The sequence below is a fragment of the Callionymus lyra genome, chromosome 19 (genome assembly GCF_982586985.1).
Source record: "Callionymus lyra chromosome 19, fCalLyr1.hap1.1, whole genome shotgun sequence".
Taxonomy (NCBI): domain Eukaryota; kingdom Metazoa; phylum Chordata; class Actinopteri; order Syngnathiformes; family Callionymidae; genus Callionymus; species Callionymus lyra.
In genome coordinates, this window is record NC_141836.1 from 6,456,320 (window position 1) to 6,465,223 (window position 8,904).

The 8,904-nt window shown below is 36.5% G+C and overlaps 1 long non-coding RNA gene across 1 annotated transcript; it reads right to left on the reverse strand.

Moving 5' to 3' along the window:
• Positions 1-5,657: 5,657 nt before the first annotated feature.
• Positions 5,658-6,109, reverse strand: LOC148059170 (uncharacterized). The gene is made up of 3 exons (XR_015709488.1): positions 5,960-6,109; positions 5,834-5,898; positions 5,658-5,756 (listed from the first exon to the last, which is right to left on the reverse strand). It is a non-coding gene; the product is annotated as an uncharacterized LOC148059170 (long non-coding RNA).
• Positions 6,110-8,904: the final 2,795 nt, after the last annotated feature.

Consider the following 8,904-nt stretch of genomic DNA (forward strand, 5'->3'; position numbering starts at 1 on the left):
AATCTTTAATAAATAAATGTGAGAAATGAACATATTTTCAAGTACACAATGATTTTTATTTGTCATCCTTAAAAAAGCTTTTTGACACATTTAAGACCAGATTTAAAAACATTTAAATGCGATAAATAAAGTGAACAAACGTAAAAGTAAAAACTTTGAAACATTTTTCTAACTTTAAACCTTAAATAATGAATAAACTTCTCCATTATAATATTTGACCTTCTGCACATGTGTGGATAATGTGCTTCTGACCTTTGACCTCATTAGTGTCAGGTGTTCGCATTAGCTTTAGCATTAGCAGCGACTACAGTTAAACAAAAGTTAAATGAATAGAAAATAGAATCACGACTTTTAATAAACGCTAGTTTCGACATTAATATGAGTTTAAGTCACAACATGGTTCTCAGCTGCTGTAGTTGTGTAGAAAGTCAACGTTCTCACCCGCAGATGTCCCAGTAAGCCAGGGTCATGAGCATGTTGGAAGTTTTCATCTTCAATGTTGTTCAAAGTGTGTTTCCCCTCTGGGGATGAATAAAGCCTTTCTATTCTGTTCAAGCTGGAGCATCAGGTAGTTTGGTCACGTGATTGGGACGGCGCAGGTGGGCGGAGCTAATCTGGCGGCAACGACATCCGGTTTGTGATTTCTTAGAGCGCCCTCTGGTGGATCAAAGAAAACATACATAGTCCATTGCGAATCAGCTGAAACTTCGATGTTTAATTATTATATAGATCAGATGAATTTGAATCCACGTCAAAATTATTCATTAACGTAAAGATTTGAGCTTATTTGAATTATCCGTAGAACAATGAAAAATATAGTTGATTCTGTACGTGGGTTGGACGGAAGTGAAAGATGCTTGCGAACCTTTGATTTGACTTCAGGTTCTCACACACTTTTGACAGATTTTGCATCAAGATAAAAGGCTAATAAATAGCTACAGTTTAGATCCACTTTGTTCTTAATGTGATACATTTGTTTTTAGTCAATATTCTTGTGACAATTGAAATTGTGGTTATTTAATACCAAGGCCACAGTTCAGGGAGAGTATCTGGTCTTGAGATTTTGACCAGGTTTTGAAGGTCAAATAAAACAAAACGAAAACATTTGCTGTGAAGGTGATCTGGTGTAGTGGTGAGATCAACCAACCCTTGGTTCCAAGCGGTAATGGGATCTGGATCAAATCAAACCGGGGGTGCGAGCCAGGGTGGAGGGTCTGTGTCCTCCCCCCGGAAGCTCAAGAGACAGAAGGAGGGGGTTATGCCAGTGACTTAAGAAGTTGTCTCTCCTTTTACTTTACACGTTAATAGTGAGTATAAATAACAAGTAACTTGCATTAATAACTTGACACCTGCAGGTTTAGTGACAACAGCGCCCTCAAACGGCAAAAACATGTGTTGTCTGATTTTAACCAGCAGGCTTTCTTTCAAACGTATTTTTTCCACAAATGACTGACCTTCATATATATATTAAACGCACTATTCATTACCCATTTTTTTTATTACAACTGTTATGGGCAGCACATGTTGTCACAATCATCCATATCATGTTACTTTACTAATTAGTTCTTATTAATTTCTTCTAAATTCTTTCATAAAAACGTTATAATATGAACGTATTGAAAGCGCTGATGGTCACCAAATTCATGTCACTTATGCAGTACCTCCATATCAAGTTACTACACTCACTAACTAGACTTTTTTTTTGTTGGTAAAACTCACAACAACTGTCCTGTTTTATCAGCAACACAATACAATAAAAATGTAAGGTTTATTTCTGAAGAAACAAATATTGTAAAACTTGTAATTGTTGCAGAGCATTATTGGAATTCTCAACATTTAAAATTAATTATTGTGAAATTAGGTTCTATGTTCTGAGTAGCCCTATAGTTGCTTTATAATAAAATAAAATAGAACAAACAACTATGTAGTACTTCACAAATAACAATCAGAAACAGGACATAATAACGTTTTCAAGTACAATTCAGTAATATATATTTTGTGAAGAACATAATATGTTATAAGTAAGTATAAATATCTGTGTTTCACCCATTTTTAAATGGAAAAAAAAGTAAAATGAAAAAATATGTTATGTAACACAGCAACGCTAATATTATTTGACCCTTGAATTAAAACTTTTTAAATAAACTTTATTAATGTATACATGTCTCCTGCCCGGATCAGAAATTTTATTTTATTTTGTTTTATTTTATTAATTTTCTACTCGACTCAATTTAATTGATTATTTTTTAAACATATATATATATATTTTTTAATAATTATTCATTTTTAATGACACTTGTGTAATCCATGTTATTTAATCTAATTTGATTCCATTTATATTTATTTCATTATTTACTCTCGTCACCACAAGAACAAAAAAATCCAAAAACAAAGTCTTCTGATGTACTTTTGAGCAAATCTTCATGAGTTTTCATCTGAGATTTATCATATATTTTCAAGGTAAAGAACGAGAGAAGATACTTTCATTCACTAAATCAGACACTCTCTTGTATTATTGTGTTGTCATGGTAACAAGAAAAACATGTCAACTTGAATTAAATACACAACTGAAAATCAGCATAAACACATTTGAGTGACGTTAAAGACACATTTATAACACCAGGGTGAATTGAAACGTAGTCCACCTACAGGGAGGGCCGACCCTGTCCCTACTCAGTTCGTTTCTCCCAAATAAATCTGCTTATATTGTCATCCATCCATTAATAAGATTTGAAAAAAATACGGAGCGAATCCGGATAAAAATCCCAAATAAAGCGCAGAGAAGCAAAATATGCGGTTCTTGTGACTCGACTGCCATCTAGTGGACAAACACTGCACCTGGAAATGGAGTCGTGAGTTCAACACAATATGTTTTGGGTTTTTTTTGGTGGTTCAGCCTCAAAATTCCTCGAATCAATATTTCTGACTAAAAGTAGAGATTCTCCGACATGTGGAAACTTCTTGTCAATTTTTTTAATCGTGTACTTCTATTTAAAAAAATGATGCGTTCTCCTCAAACACTAGGGTGTCTTGCAGCACCTGTCCAGCAGGCGGCGCTCTATGGTACCGACACAGACCAACAACTGCAGGTGGGTTTATTTTAATGCTCCAGAAATATGTATTAATGAGAATAAATTCAACACTTTAATTCTTGAATACAATATTTTTAGTTTATGTTTTGTAATGTTTTCTATTGTTGTTGCTGGATTGTGAGAAATGAACTGGTGTGTGTTTCACAACATGACGTGGAGTTAAGTCCGGGGCAGCCACTGACCACTGCAGCCCAGCAGGAGCATCAGCCTCGTCACACGTTCGACTTCCATCCACAGCTGCTTGTTCGTCGTCTGGTTGTCAAGGAAACATTTTCTCAAGACTTTTTGTTCCAAAAAAAAAAACACCCCATAGTACATATCTTGTTCAACGTGACGACATCTACTGGACAATCGCGGAACTGTTTTGGTTTGATCAGTAAACAAAAAATAAAAGCTGAAAATGTATATAATGTTCTATCTTATTTTAGAAAGGTGCAGCATTTGAATCTTCATGTAGGTTCTCAATCTTATTTGAGGACATGAGCATAAGAATTCTTATTGAGCTCATGACCTCCTGTGGTCTGATAGTGTAGTCTCTGCTCAATGCTCGGTGGGTCGTGAGTTCAAGTCCCTGTCAGGTACATTTAAACAATCGGATTTGTTCATGTTAGTTGAACAAATATTAGAATCGAAAATTCACTTGTGTTGCTGAAAACCTCATTGTGATTAACATCTGCATCTCAGAGTGGAGGTGCAGGACAGCTACCGGTTCAAATCCTTCATTTCACTCAAATTTTCATCAACTATTGAATTGTTGGGAAAGAAAAGTTGGCAGAAAGACATCTATGTGGTGAATTAGCTCACTGGCAAAATCTCTGCACGTTCCTTACTTCTCTACCAACAGATTTACAAGAGTGAAGGTCAAAGGCGTCCAAACGCAACTAAACAGAGTCTAGTTGATCTAGCGTAGTCGCTAAATTCTTGGCATGGGCAGCCAGAGGTCATGGGTTCAAGACCCAGCTGCTACTTTAGTCTACAGCTATTGACCAAGAGAGAAGGTCAAATAGAACAAAACCGAAAATGTTAAGTTGGAAGGTGATCTAGTGAAGTGGTCAGACTCTCTTCATTGACATCCGTAGGTCTTGGGTTCAATGTCTCTCTTTTGTCTTATATGTTGACTGAGAGTGAAGGTCAAATAGAACAAAACCAAAAAATGAACAGTGAAGGTGATCTAGTCCAGCGGTTTGACTCTCTGCATGAACAACCAGAGGTCATGGGTTCAAGACCCAGCTGCTGACTTAGTTTTGAGATTTTGACTGAGAGTGAAGGTTAAATAAAACAAAAACAAAAAATGAAGCGTGAAGGTGATCTAGTCTAGTGTTTGGACTCTCTCCATGAACAACCAGAGGTCATGGGTTCAAGACCCAGCTGCTGCCTTACTTTTGAGATTTTGACTGCGAGTGAAGGTCAAATAGAACAAAACCAAAACATTATCTGTGAAGGAGATCTAGTCCAGTGGTAGCACTCTCTGCATAGACATCCAAAGGTCTTGGGTTCAAGGCCTGGCTTTATTTTTAGTCTTGACAGTTTGACTGAGAGTGAAGGTCAAAGAGAACAAAACCAAAAAACAAAGCAGGATGGTGATCTATTCTAGTGGTTGGACTCTCTCCATGCACAACCAGAGGCCATGGGTTCAAGACCCAGCTGCTACCTTAGTTTTGAGATTTTGACTGAGAGTGAAAGTCAAATAGAACAAAACCAAAAAATGAACAGTGAAGGTGATCTAGTCCAGCGGTTTGACTCTCTGCATGAACAACCAGAGGTCATGGGTTCAAGACCCAGCTGCTACCTTAGTTTTGAGATTTTGACTGGGAGTGAAAGTCAAATAGAACAAAACCAAAAAAATGAAGAGTGAAGGTGATCTAGTCTAGTGGTCGGACTCTCTGCACGAACAACCAGAGGTCATGGGTTCAAGGCCCAGCTGCTATGTTAGTTTTGATATTTTGACTGAGAGTGAAGGTCAAATAGAACAAAACCAAAAAATGAAGAGTGAAGGTGATCTAGTCTAGTGGTCAGACTCTCTGCATGAACAACCAGAGGTCATGGGTTCAAGGCCCAGCTGCTACCTTAGTTTTGAGATTTTGACTGAGAGTGAAGGTCAAATAGAACAAAACCAAAAAATGAATAGTGAAGGTGTTCTAGTCTAGTGGTCAGACTCTCTGCATGAACAACCAGAGGTCATAGGTTCAAGACCCAGCTGCTACCTTAGTTTTGAGATTTTGACTGAGAGTGAAGGTCAAATAAAACAAAACGAAAATATTTGCTGTGAAGGTGATCTAGTGTAGTGGTGAGATCAACCGACTGGCGGTTCTCTGAGCCTCACAAGCTCAGGGTTCGAATCCCACCCTTCACTTGGGGAGCTGAAGCAAACCAGACCGGGCGCGAGCCGGGGTAGTAGGGCCGTGTCCTCCCCCGAAAGATCGAGAGAGCAAAAGGAGGGGGTTATACTTTTATTTTGCATCTGAAAAACTATGGCATCAAAAATTGGTCTCTCCTCCCCCCTCTGCGGCCCCCACTATATCCCCTCCTCCCCCAACAGGAAGTGGTTCCATGAAGATCAAGTGAGGGACACTTGATCTTCATGGAACCGCTTCCTGTCACCCAGGAAGTTGAAGAAAAGCATGAAGACTCCTCAGGTTCTCCATGCAGCAGCTTCAGATGCTCCTGTGGTGGAGAACAGAGGATGTCACAACTCTGCAGGTCAAAGGTCAAATACAACAGTCACAGAAGCTCATCCTCACCCAGATGTTTCTGAAGTCCATCACCATCATGTGCTCGCACACCTTCTGCTCTTCAGTCTCACCACCTGTTCAAGAAGGAGACATTAGGACCAAACCAGAGTTCATGGATCGACTGAAGACACTCACAGGTGGTGTTAGCAAGCGATGGATCTCATGACGACCTTGAAGGTTCAATCTCCGTCACATATGTTCGACAATCTTCTCAAGAGCTGGACTTCCTGTCTTCGTACCCAGTACCAGTGACCTCCAGCAGGGGGCGGACGAGCTGAGCCAGCTGGAGACTAAATAGAAGAACAATCAATGAAACTACACGTTTACAACAACAACAACAGAATCTAATAAGTGAAGTCTCAATACATTCAGATGTTTCTAAGACACTAAACACAACTTTAAGATGTTTGTTAGCATTTTATCCTAGTTTTGTCCTCAAAAAACAAGATATTTACTTAAACGAGGGAAACAAAAAAACATTGTGTTCAACTTAAACCAAAGTCTGTGTTTCTAGAGTTTGTTGTTCGCTTTTCATTTAAATTCTGCTCCGAGGCCTTAAACAGCGCCCTCAAACGGCATTGACACGTAACAACAAGGAAGTATTTCAATAGTTTCAACATCTTTTCATTGAAAAAAATGCTCATACTTGTTACAAATTATTTTGTATTACAATAATAATCATTCGACCGATGTATTAGTAATTTCGAAAGTATAATATAAAAATATTTATAAGACAATAAATATTCACTTTACATTGAAATTAATTGAAACAAAATAAAAAACGGGGAAGATTTAGACGACGCCTGTCATCACTAGAATCTGCTTTAATTCACTGTGAGTTTAATGCAGGTTAAATAAAGGTTAAATAAATAAAAATGACTTCATGGCGATCAATGATAAATAACATTAATATATATATATATATATATATAATGACACAAGTTTAGGTCGCAACAATGTTAAACAATTTAACTTACTTCACGTTACAATCATTTCATCATGTTTAATGGATCAAATGATCCAAATTTCAGAATCACGACAAAACTAATTCAGTTTATTGGATTTGTTTACATCAGTTTTATTGTTGTAATATATGATCATTTTATTCAAGTTTATTTGCAAAACCTACTTTATGTGTAGCAGAGAAGACGATGAGTTGCTCTAAACATCTTCATAACGTTGTTGTTCATAAAAGTCTGATCAGTCCCTTATTATCGTATTATCGACACCAAGATACAAATACTGAACTTCTTATAAACCTTTTCTTTATCCTCAGCAAATATCAAGTCTACATTTAAAACATTTATTTATTCATATATATATATATATAAAATGTTTTGTTCATGTGGTTCCTTGTTCAGGCCTGTTATAAATAAACATTTCATTCTCTATAAACCAATATTCATTTTGTTTCAATCTTTAATAAATAAATGTGAGAAATGAACGTATTTTCAAGCACACAGTGATTTTTCTTTCTCAGCCTTTAAAAGCTTTTTGACACATTTAAGACCAGATTTAGAAACATTTAATTGCGAGAAATAAAGTGAACAAACGTAAAAGTAAAAACCTTGAAACATTTTTCTAACTTTAAACCTTAAATAATGAATAAACTTCTCCATTACAATAGTTGACCTTCTGCAAATGTGGATAATGTGCTTCTGACCTTTGACCTGATTAGTGTCAGGTGTTCGCATTAGCTTTAGCATTAGCAGCGACTACAGTTACAGGGAAAGTGACTTTAATTCAACACATGCATGAACGAGAAAGACTCAGTTCTATTGTATTATTTACAAACTTCAGGACAAAAGTTAATGAATATAAATATAAAATAGAATCACGACTTTTAATAAACGCTAGTTTCGACATTAATATGAGTTTAAGTCACAACATGGTTCTCAGCTGCTGTAGTTGTGTAGAAAGTCAACGTTCTCACCCGCAGATGTCCCAGTAAGCCAGGGTCATGAGCATGTTGGAAGTTTTCATCTTCAATGTTGTTCAAGCTGGAGCATCAGCTGGTTTGGTCACGTGACTGGGACCGCGCAGGTGGGCGGAGCTAACCTGGCGGCAACGACATCCGGTTTGTGATTTCTTAGAGCGCCCTCTGGTGGATCAAAGAAAACATACATCGTCCATTGCGAATCTGCTGAAACTTCGATGTTTAATTATTATATAGATCAGATGAATTTGAATCCACGTCAAAATTATTCATTTACGTAAAGATTTGAGCTTATTTGAATTATCCGTAGAACATTGAAAAATATAGTTGATTCTGTACGTGGTTTGGACGGAAGTGAAAGATGCTTCACATATTTCAAAGGTTGTTTAAAGGTTTAAAATCATGTAAACTCCTTATTATGAAAGAATAATTTACTAAATAATCTACGAAACGTTGTTTGTAACTGAGTCAGTTGAACCCACGTAGTTCAACTGAAGTGAAAGACAAATTATAATCAAAGTTTGAGAAAAAAAAAAAGCATTTGTATTTATTAGCTGTGTTGTTTTATTTATATTGACAATTAAAAATGTATGAAAATTGATGAAACTATCAATTCCAACTTATTTATTATAATCACAGCATACCTTTTTAACATACTACACATTTAAATACATGTTTTATTCATTACTGCCTCAACTCTTAATGAATAAGGGTTTACAATACTTTTTTTTCTTTCATCTCATTCAACTTTTTTGTGAGTATTTGACACACCAAATTCTCTTTTAAAGACACGTAGGATTATCGTGGTATATTTTGCACCCTAACCAATATAAATTGTAGTGTTTAAATCATTACATTTTTCATTCATTATCTTGATGACCATCGCACTCCTTCACCCCCTTAACAGATTGAGACCCCATTTTTCAACCACTAGCAAGAAGCCCCTTCTAAGTGACGCTCTGTAAACCCTGGGATTCGAACCTATGATTTGACTTCAGGTTCTCACACGCTTTTGACAGATTTTGCATCAAGATAAAAGGCTAATAAATAGCTACAGTTTAGATCCACTTTATTCTTGTGACAATTGAAATTGTGGTTATTTAATACCAAGGCCGCAGTTCAGGAAGAGCATCTGGTTTAAGTA